A 12,225-nucleotide genomic window follows, 5' to 3' on the forward strand; every position below is an offset into this window, starting at 1 on the left:
AATCTACAACCATCACTTCCTGACCTAGTTATAAGTTATCAGTATCTCTTTGACCACAAAGCATATTTCAGGCCCATGACTTCCACTACCTTCTGTTGGTGGGTGCTCAGAGACTACAAATTCACTTTAATATGTATATTATCCTCAGCAAAACATAATAAAGAACATAATGGACTGCTTCTAAAAATAATATGCATTTCAAAACAAAATGTTATGAGGTTTCGATTATCTGCGATTTCAGATTATCTCTGCCACTGCTCTGGAGGGTTGCATTTTTTTTTGCAGCTTCCTAGCCCTTGAAAACATGCATTTAGTTATAAATATAGGTCCCTCTGGGGACTCTCCAAATGGGAAAGTTTCTGTTGTTTGTGAGTGAGAAATGCATGTATTTCCTTTGTCAAAAAGGAGAGCATTAATGCTTGACAATTTACAGATCATTTTAAAACGTGTTTCTACCCCAAACATTGACCAGTCAGCAAAAATATTTCTAGCACCTATTGGCAATAAGCATGAATCATTTCAAAAAGTTTAGTTCTTGACTACTGGCCTCAGAAATATTTTAAAGTCTTAAAAAATTAAAAGTATTTTTTTAAGTTAGAAAAGTAGTTAAAGTCTCTCTCTCATTCAATTTTCCTATAAAGTCCAACCTTTCTCCAGGCGCTACCATTGTTAACAATTTCTAAAAAATACTTTTTAAAAATAACGTATACAAATATATGTACATATATGTATATTTATCCCCTCTTTTTTACCTACATGAGAATATTATTCATATTGTCCTACATTATTTTTAACTTACTATATCTTAGAGATTGTTCCATAACAGGTCTATCTGCCTTTCTATCTCTATTTTTTAGCAATACAATAGTATTCCATTGACTGACATTATATTAATTTATCAGGAGACTTTATCAAATTCAGGTTTAATGTTTAGGCAAGAACACATCCTAGATGGTGCTGAGTACTTCCCTCAAGAGGCCACAAGAAATTTGGTATATAGGTGGAAGTTTGTTGGATACATTCCTCTTAGTGAAATTGCTTGTTACATTTTTTATGTTGATGGCTATTGCCAAATTACCAAATTGCCTTCCACAGAAATTGTACCAATTTACATTCCCACCTGAAATAAATGAGCCTGTTTCCCCATATCAACACTACTTGATCAAGCTCTTTAGACTTTGTCAATTTGATATGAGAAAAAAATGTTATCTTGTCAAGTGTTAATGCAATCTAGATTTAAATAGAACCAGATTTCACATTGCTGCAGCCCAATTTCCGTGTTTATTAGCTCACATGAGTACAATATGGTAGGTAAATACACATAACTGTGGTAACATTACAAATGATCTATACAAGATAAAATGAATTGGCATGGGCAAAGTGTACTTGTTAAAACTTAATGTAGAGCCATATGTGCTATGCTACTGCCTGGTTTGTCAGTGCAGATGAAACTCAAAGAAATCTTGTGTGATCTAATGAACAAAATGAATTGACCAACAAAATGAGACCTGAAGCCTGGAGACATGGAACAGACTGACATACCTCCATGTGGGGGTGGGGGGATGAGAAGAGATAAAGCAAAGAATATATATAAAGCCTAAGCGACCATCTGACCGGTAGCTATGACACGCAATGACCACCAGGGGGCAGGCGCTCAATGCAGGAGCTGACAAGCGACAGCAACTTTGCAGAGTGCCCTCTGGCACTCCAGGACCCCTTGGGGGATGTCAGACTGCCTGTTTCGGCCTGATCCCTGCCAGCCAGGCTGAGGGACACCACCTGCTGGAGGTACCTCGCTCACTCTGCAGACGTCCTTTGAGCCCCGGCACTGCCCCAGGTGCGGCCGGCTGGGGAGGGACTCCAGGAGGTTGGCTCCAGTGTGTGTCCAGCTCATCTCGCCCAGTCTCGCCCCGCTGGCCACCTTCTAATTAATTTATTTTCAATGTGCACAAATCCATGCACTGGGCCTCTAGTATACTTATATGCATAGCCCATGGACATGGGCAATAGGACAGTGAAGATCTGGGGGATGACTAGGAGCTGGGAGGAGGCTGGTAAAGGGTGGGGGAAAATGGGAGACAACTGTAATACTGTCAATAATTTTAAAATGTTACAAAAGCCCCTCCCTTCCAAAATATCTTGTGTGTACTTTTAGAAAATTGCTTTAATTTCCCATGGCAATAGCCCTGTGTCAAGTATGTGGAGGGATCCAGTGATGAGTAAGGCCAAAATCTTTGTACCAATGAGCTTATAATCTAGTAAGGGAGATGAAACACTTCATTATAATGCAGTTAAAATTCAGGAGAAAGAAAGGTCACCTCAGCTGGAGAGATCAGGAAGAGGTGGCATTTCAAATGGGCGCCTTGAAGAACGGTAAGTCTCAGAAAGGCAGACATGGGGATAGCATTCCAGATGGTGAGAAGGGCATGACCAAAGGTGGCAGATGAAGAAAGTCCAGGTGGACCATAGAGCAAATAAAGGACTTGTGGGGAATTGGAGGGAGCATGAAGTTGGGAAGCATAAAAAGCCCCTCTAATTAGCACAGTTATTTATGAGACACATTTTGAAGGATTAAAAGGAAAACAACTATTACTATAAAAAATAAAATGCCAAATAGGTGATTAAAAAATACTATCACGTGAATCTTTTCAGAAGTAGTCACTTTGCAACAAGTTACCCTTATATCTTTTCTTAACAATTTATGTGCATTTAATGTATGCCAATCAAGCATAGTTTCTATAATGTTCTGCATAGCCTGATTAGAAAAAAAATAGAGGAAGCCACATTCCTTCCTTGCTTAATCAAAGCTAGATGGCACTGAGGCACTGAGAGGTTCTTTGTTTGTTTTAAATTGTAGTTTAGAGTAACAAACAACTATTGAGGGAAATTTTCATAATTCTTAATAATCATTCCAAATTACCAGCCTCAATGAATTTCTACACATCGAAACTGTGTAGAAGAGATACCATATCATCTAGAAAGCTAGAATTCTGTGGACAGCAAGCTATAATAATAATCAGCATTTTCTGCTACCAGGTATTAAGATTTATGTCAAAGAATAAGCACCCTTTGAAGCAGTGCTGTCCAACAGAACTTTATGCAATCATGGAAATGTTTTATATCTTCACTGTCCAAATCAGTAGCCACCAGCTACATGTGGCTATTGAGTACTTGAAATGTGGCTAGTGAGACCAAGGAACTGTACTTTTTGTATTATTTCATATTCATTAGTTAGGTAGCATTGCAGCTTTTAATTAAAAAACTCCACTTTTTCCTGAAAGATTGATTTATTGATGAGAAGACCATGCACTCAAACAACATGAACTCACAAAGCATTTTAATGTTTATGCTATCATGAGGACTAGATGCAGTCTAGAGCAATAGAACTTTTGACACCCTGAGAATTCCACTATAGTCAAAGGCAATGGTAATTTACTTCCTTATGCAAAGTTTACTGGGTTCTATTCTTTTAACAATGATGAGCAAGCATGCCAATGTTTTACAATACACTTTAAAATACAGATAACAAAAGATAAAACACTTAAGTGACAATAATCAATCCTACTGTTGCTCAATTCTCTAGCTTTAACTGAGTTGGATTTTCTTTTTCTCCAAATGTCTTGAAGGCCAACCCCCTGGATACTTCATGTAGTGGAAATATACCTTAGGTTACTAACCAAGAGCCCCTTTTGCAGACTTTTAAAAATGGAATTTCATATTCATTAGAACAAAAAGATGCACTTTTCTCGACCTTGGGAGCTTGTGACCATTGGGAGATAAAAGAGTAGTGACACTAAGGAAAACTATTGTCCAGAAAAATAAGCCTCTCCAAGGGGCACCAGGAATCCACAATAAAATCCCCGTTTCCAAGAAAATCTAGGCATTTCCATTAAAAAAGCCTGGAAAGATAAATAGAATGTCCTTAAAAGCCACAGGTTTTTAATAATACAAAATGTCTAAGTCCAGGGTAAACAAAGAGCTAAGAAAAACTAACATCTACTAACTCAAGTTTCTCAAGACCCAGGTCATGACCTAGAGCCTGATCACAAGGTATTTTCAAAAGAGCCGCTTTTCCTGCTCCTGCGATGAGTTTATTTTGTGGAACTTATTTGGCTACAAAACTCAACAACTGCACAGAAATTTTAAGCCAGGTGTATTACAATGACTTCCAATTCACAATAACGAGAAATGAGATTTGAGGCTTCATTTAAAAAGTCAATGCCTTCTGTATAACAACCAAAATGAGTGGGGCTGATTTGTTGAACCCAAAGTTAATATATTTTCATCTTATCTTTATCCTGCTACATTAGTTCCTTTCTCACCCGATTTCGCAGAAGTGATTAGTGAAGCTTTTCAAAATGTGATGAAGTCTTCATCTTCAATGCTTTCTGAATGAGCCATATTCAAATATAGTTCTTTCCGATTTCAACCCTCTAGGAGGCAGAAGTCAACCGATCTCTTTCCTTTGTTGCACAGCTATTTAAACTTGCTGCTATACCACATCCTTTCTCTGACGGCTGACTTCCAGGAACTAACCTGTGGTTTTGAAAACAGAGTATTTTCCATAGCAGTTTGTATTAGTTATTATTGACATTACTCATCTATTTAGTAGCCCTAGGGCTTCTACAATGGGCTTCTAACAAAAAAATCAAAGAGCAATAAACAACAAACAGGACTCTGGCTCAACCACCTTAATATTAATTCATTTGCTTTTGTACTTAACATTTTGTTCACTGAGGTAGGCTCTGAAAATGTTAAAAGCCAGAACAAAACTAATTTCCCATACTCCCTAATGTGTTTTTTGCATGATTTTACAAATGATTCCGAATATGTCGTTTTTCTTTTAAAAATTCTGTTAAGAATCAGCTCCTGAGAATTAAGCTGTAACTATACTGCAACTAGCTTTGTATTTTCCATTGTTATCTCTGTCTTTATTCACCAATGGGTGGGGCCATCCTCTTTCCTACTCAAGGATTTATTTAATGTAAACTATTTTGATTTTTTTAATGATTTAGAATAAATTACTTAGGCTGGTAAAAAATCATTAAAGAGCAGGCTGTGGTCATGCTTATTAGAAGAACAGTTTTCTGAGCACTTTTAAAAAGTCAGGTTGAGGTTGTGTGTCAGGGCTCAAGTTTCACAACCATCTCCACTTTGAAACATAATATATGAAAGCCCCCTCCTTTTTTTAAATAAGAAATCAAGTGTGCTTAAGTGGGAAACATTTCAACATTTAAAATATGGTCAAGCTCTCCACTTTGAAATAGAAGGATCCGAGGAAAGAGCGATGGCTAGTTTGTTGCTGAAAGAAAAAATCTTTGTGAGATGTTACTGCTGTCCCTTTGGCTGAAATGGCTACCAGCACTAATCCTCAAGGTCAGGCTGGTAACAATGCCGTCTGAGTAGGGCATTTTAACATCATTTAAAAAACATGTATCTATAAAATGAACGGGCTAAACTCAACCTCTTCATACTAACAATTGTACAATTTCAATTTTGTTAATTACACATTTATTAAGGGTTCAGAATTAGGGTAGTAGAGAATTTAAATAAGTGTGCAATCCTTAAAAAATGCAATATGCTGTTGACCTGGTGAAACATTTAGAAAACAATGTAAATGTTTAACTAAAGGCAAGGCAAGAGGAATCCACTTAACTCTGAGCTTTCCAAATTTAAATTTCTAACAAGCATAAATGCTTCTTACAAATACTGAAAAAATTAAAAAAATATATACTTTGGCAGTGAAGATAAACATTGGATAAAGTGTATATTAGTGAGAATAGACTTGCTACTTTTAAGTAGGAATTGCTATCATAAGAGGTATTTCGTAGCTATGAAATATCTTGAAGTGTCAGATGATCTGGGTTCTAGTTTAATTGTGGAACTTTGAGCAAGTTTCCTTAATGTGCCAAGCTGCACTTTCTTGATGAGACTGCATTTAAGAGCCCTTCTGGCTCTTTAATTCTATGGTTTTTATGAACTCTACTAGAGGCTGGGTGTATGAAATTCGTGCACTCGGGAGGGGGCAGTCCCTCGGCCCTCTCACAGTCCAGGAGCCCTCGGGGGATGTCCGACTGATGGCTTAAGCCTGCTCGCTGGACATCCTTAGTGCTGCTGCAGAGGTGGGAGAGGCTCCCGCCACCGCCACTGAGCTCGCCAACTGTGAGCCAGGCTTCTGGCTGAGCAGCGCTCCCCCTGTGGGAGCGCACTGACCACCAGGGGCAGCTCCTGCGTTGAGCGTCTGCCCCCTGGTGGTCAGTGTGCATCATAGAGACCGATCGTTCTGCTATCGGGATGAAACTGGCTCTCCGACATCCCCTGAGGGGTCCCGGATTGCAAGAGGACGAAGGCCAGGCTGAGGGACCCCACCATTGAAAGATGGGAGCGTGGAGGGATGTGGGAGGTTGGCCAGCTGGGGAGGGATCATGGGAGGGCTCCAGGGCATGTCCAGCCTGTCTTGCTCAGTCCCGATTGGCCGGACCCCAGCAGCAAGTTAACTTACTGGTTGGAGCGTCTGCCCCCTGGTGGTCAGTGCACATCATAGCAAGCAGTTGAGTGGCTTTAGCATATCATTAGAATATTACGCTTTGATTGGTTAATCGGCCAACCAGACAACCGGACACTTAGCATATTAAGCTTTTATTATATAGGATAGTTTGTGCGCACATGTATGTGTGCATGTGTGTGTGTGTGTGTGTCTGTGTCTGTGTGTGTGTGTAGGTACAGACCCAAATAGATAGACACAAACCCTATATATATATTATGTACTAGCTGCTATAGCAACCACCACACAAAGGAAGAACCGTTGTGTCCAAATTCCACACAGGTCTGAAGGGCTCAGGAGGAGCTGAGACCAAGTTGTATGTACTTCTGTCACTGACTGAAATGAAGTACTACTTTTCCTGTTGTTTGTGGCCCTAGTTCTGGAGCAGGGCCAGGGTGGGGTTGGGTGGAGAAGTGGTTAAGCTTGTGGGGCTAAAATCAAGCTTCCTGTACTTCATAGTTGGGTAACTTTGGGAGTTAAATACTTTAGTTTCTTCAATTGTAAAGTGAGGAGATGGTGAAAAGATTAGCTCATACTGTTGTTATGATGATTTTATGAATTAATACATATAAAGTTAAAGCACTTAGAAGCAGGCCTGACATATAATACATACTCAATAAATGTTATCTCTTATTATGAGATAAATATGGAGTGAACCCTTTATTACAGAGATGGCTTGATGATCTGAAAACATTGGCAAAGCAATATTAACAGCTAACAGTCACACTGTGGAAGATGAAGAAGAAAGATGGAGACAGAATAGCTAGTGATATTAATAGAGTGGTCAGTGCCAGAAGGCAGCAAAAATCCCCTGTCTGTGCTGTCCCATATGGTTGCCACTAGCCACATGTACTACTGAGCACTTGAAATCTGATTTGTCTGAAATGCAGTGTGCTATAAGTATAAAATACACACCAGATTTGAAAGACTTAATACCAAGAGAAGGAAAAATATCTCATTACTAATTTTATATTGATTACATATTCAAATGAGTATATTTTGGATACATTGGGTTAAATAAGGTGTACTGTTAAACTTAATTTCCCTTGTTTCTTTTACTTTTAAAATTTGGCTACAAGAAAATTTAAAATTACATGTGCAGCTTATATTACCTTCCTATTGGACAGTGCAGTGTTCAAGGAACCAACAGTGAGCTTAATCCATATGAGCTTAAACTTTCCCCAAAAAAAGTCTCATTGGAGGCTAAACCACTATGTAACTCTGTCCCAGAGAATTCTATTTCCCTCCCTCTCACAAGCTCTGAGGGAAGACACATTCCATCACTGACACCAGCACCAGGCTTTACTCTGATTTACTATTCTAAATGCTCCCATCATGACTTTGCTGTGTCTCTTTTGTGGTGAGAATAAAGATTTCTGAAATGATGTTGAGTAACAGGCCAACCCAGATTCCAGCACAGGCTCCATCATGCCAAATTATTTATCCTCTCAGAGCCTCAGTTCTGCCCATGGAAATAGGGATAATTTCAACTATCTCACAGGTTTTAGATAAATTTTAAACAAAATAATACATGTTTATTGATGTGCTTTGAAAATTGTTGAGCTCTAAAAGAGAGACCACAGATCATTACTGTTGTTAGATTATTGTATAAATACCCAAGTACACAACTTAAACAAAATGGAACTCAAGTGCCATGGTTTTTCAGAGAAAGCAGGAATCACAGCATGCTTGGCAGGAGGTGTGACTTGAAAGAGTCCTTAAAGAATGGGAGGAGAGAGAACTAGAGACCACTGATCTGCCCAAATCTCTGACAGTCATGTGTCCATGTCATGAGATAAAGTATTAATCCACTTCGGATACAATTATAGTCAAAGGGGTTCCCAGAATCTTTCTGCTGGCATACATGAATGCAAACCCTTATTTATAGCTTAAAAATGAAGTAAAAAGCAACATGAGCCATGGGGTCCAACACTTACTTTTGTGGACTATTTTTCTACATGGTAAATCTATGTGGAATAATACCACATTAATCTCTGATTTACTGCACTCTTTGTGACCAAATGTTTTGTGTTAACATTTATATTTACAAACAAGAAAAATTTTTGGCAGATTATTGAATACTTAAATGTAATACTAGTAAGCATCTTAAATTCATGAGAAATTATAATTTAATCAATAAAGAAAACCCACAGAAATAAAGAAAAAAGTTCATGACAGAGATAAAAAGCTAGTTTCCATTAACACTCCACACACCATTTCAACTCTCTCTCCAGAGGTAACTAATTAATTATTACTATTATTGCAGTTTAAAGGAATACCAGGAAGAAGGGGTGGGGGTGGGGGGAAAGGAAGAACAAAAAGGAGGGGAGAATGAGATAAAGAGCAAAGATTTATGGAGTGGGAAGAGACCTCAGAGGTAATCTAGTAAGTGATTTGCTTAAATGTCATTCAGGTAGTTAGTGACAGAGCGCAGACTCAAACTGAAATCTCCTGATTCTCTATCCAGGTCCCTTTTCTCCATCACCATAAGGTTTTGGGAGAGGGAGTTTAAGGCAGTCAGTAGGAAGGAAAAGGGCCAAATTCCCAGCCCCAGTCTTCTTAGATTCCCTCCTCCTCCCCCTCTTTGAGATGCAAAAACCTCTCTCCAACACTTTGAACTAAACTGAAGTCCCTTAATCTTCTCCTACCCCTTTCTATGTCAAACCACCAAAAGGAACTTCTCTGTGAGCTGTCTAAATCTTTACAGAGAAACTCCCTAGAGTTATCTTTATTTACTAGGGGAACATTGATCTCTCAGTGATATATTTTAGACAGAGTTAAAGAATTGCTCATGTTATCTATACGGTTTTTAGTCACTAGTAAACAGTGTTGAAATGGAATTTACAAAGTGCAAAAGAGCTGGCATTTCTGATATCCCCCAATACAAATATTCAACCTAGTCACTAGACCAACAATGGAAGTGTCAACATGTTCTAAAAGGGGTCTCATAAAACTACAAAGTTGAAGTTGTCTTGACCATCACAGAGTTTACAATCTAGTTGGGTGGATGGACAAAGCTCAATTATCCATAATAGCCTCAGCAAAGATGTGATAATACCTCATCTCATTAGCATGTTAGCATATGCTATAAAATATGATAATTTTAAACTCGGATGAACGCTTTTTATTCTTTTTCTCTATAAAAGGCTGGGGTGGGGATCCAATTCATGACATTCCTATACAACAATGGGGACACTGTTTCCACATTGCTCATTCCAAAAGGCATTTCTGAAAGCTAGAGATAGATGCCTTTTAGAAAGTAGACCACATTTTCTGGCACAATACTTAATTTATTCTCCTTTGATGACATGCCTGGTGGAATGAAGGAAATGGTGTGAGGGGGTCATTCCATAAAACCTGATGAGGCAGAATTATAACACAGATGGTATAACAGTTTATATAATATTAATAGTTCTTTTAATGTCAAGCTAGTATATATAAAGGCATCAGAGAGTGAGCTGTGTTTCTAATTTTTAACTATATAGTTGAAGAAAAACTAAGAAGGAATTGATATCTGAGGAAATTTTAATTGAAGCTTATGAATTTGAACATAAAGTAGCATTTTGATGATCAAATGTTCCTTATTTTGTGGGGGCTAAAATATTAATACTTTTCCTCCCACCTTCTAAGTTCTTCTGGCTGAGCTAATCATCAAATTGAAAGAGACAGATTAACTGGAGAAAATCAAAGTTTTGATACATGCACCTGGGGAATTCACATAGGCATGAAAATTCCAAAGACAGCAAAGCAACATTGGGCATATAAAACATTTTTGGACAAAGGAGAAAAGCGAGGCAGGGTATTAGATTTTGGAAACGAGAATGGGCTATTTACAGGTAGTTAACTAAGAGTGAAACATATAGGGCAGGAAAATTCTTGCTAGTCAACTCAGAAACAATGCGGCACAGGGGGTATCTAGCTAACAGGCTTCTGTTTGAAGCCCTCTATTTACCATACTTAATTCAAATTAGGCGTAAGTTTCTCTGTCTGAGTCTCTTGAGCAGGAAATTGAGGACTGTCAAAGGTTCTTTCTGAGTCTTCTGTTTCTTAATAAACAGTTTGAAACCAATATCACAAAAAGCAATTCATGGTGGCAAAAATTTGGTTCCGTTCAATTTGGAATCATGATTTGGGATCCCAATCTGAAGTGAGGGGTAAGAAATACAGCATGTACCCATTTCCCTGTGTCAGGTTTCTTGGAACACTTTATGTCTTTTCAGCTGGTATAATCAGAATGTGGTTAAAGTGTGAGGATGACGGGAATGTTAAATTTTTGATAGCCTGAGTCTCCCCAAACCCTCTTTCAGTGTCTTGCTTGCATCTCTGGTGCCACAAATATGGCTGGCAGTAAGAAGTCAACATCTTGGCAAGAAGTCTGAGAAATAGTCCTAACTCATCAGCATGAAAGAGAAAAAAAGGAAAAAAGTACATTTATTGAGCACTCTGAAATGCCACGTATTGTGATCATTTTGTTGCGTTCTCAGATTATCTCATTTAGTCTTCACAATTGCCCTACAGGAAAATCGAGATGGAAAATAAGTCAAGGACTATATAAAGTTCCTTTCAAAATAGACCAAACTAGTGGTTTTCTTTATTTTGGCTCTGTGACAATTGGTGAAGGCATCTTAGTCATGTTATTGGGGTGGAGTCCAGGCTCAGTTTCCTCATCTGTGAAATGAAGTGATTAGATGCCCACTAAAATAATGCCAACCTGAAATATTGGCTCAACCTATCCTTTAAAAGATACCCTGCTCTGTCATTTCAGGGTTTAATACTGTTAGTACATCATAAACTTAGTGTTGAAAGAACTAAGAAATTGATGAGGAGTCAGGCATAATGAAAGGCAAATTGGAATTTGGGATTTTTTCAGTTTGTGCTAATTTGTAAAATACTAGGGTTAATTTATGTAGCTGCAGATATGTGGTAGTGTTAAAAACCAGAAAAATTAACTTTAGGATTAATTTTCTAAGGGGTTTAGATCTTAAATATCAAGACATTTATGTAAACTTGTTAACTTTGTTGCTGGAGTTTAAGAAAGATGCAGTATGCATTCAAGGATTAATCAAGTATAGAGATTAGTTTAAGAATGGTGCGTTTGAATTGTAAATGAAATAGTTGAAATTGCAGAAAACCAAAGAACTGTAGCTCCCAAACCAGCATAAATAGGGCACTTTGTTTAGGAACCAAAATATAAAATGAAATCTCTTAATTTTTATATTTAAATATCTGACACAGAAGTAAGAAAAAAATCAGGTAAATGTATGAATTCTGACCCCCCCCAGCAGATTTTAAAGATTATAAAGTAGTATTTTAAGAAGAGCCTTTTGAAGCTCAATGAAAAGGGGTAATTAGTTGAGTAGGACTAATACAACAAATAAAAATTGGCCTTGGTTTTGTTAGGTGATTAACCAAACTGATGGGGTCTATTCAATTTCTTGTTTGTTGATTATCTTTAGACACATTAAATTAAAAAAAAATTTGTGTTGAGCAATAAAGATATGGCTATAACTATATCTGGTAACTAGTTAAAAATATCCAGATACATATAAATAATACAGTGTAGAAGAATAAGTATATTTCTGAGAGCTGAAAAAGCATTACTAAAACATGCAAAGGAAGAAAATATATTTTATTTCAGATCAAATTAAAGAAAGCCTCAAGTAGTGTAATTGAGTCTGAAG

The sequence above is a fragment of the Myotis lucifugus genome, unplaced genomic scaffold (genome assembly GCF_000147115.1).
Source record: "Myotis lucifugus unplaced genomic scaffold, Myoluc2.0 scaffold_2, whole genome shotgun sequence".
In the NCBI taxonomy this organism is placed as follows: domain Eukaryota; kingdom Metazoa; phylum Chordata; class Mammalia; order Chiroptera; family Vespertilionidae; genus Myotis; species Myotis lucifugus.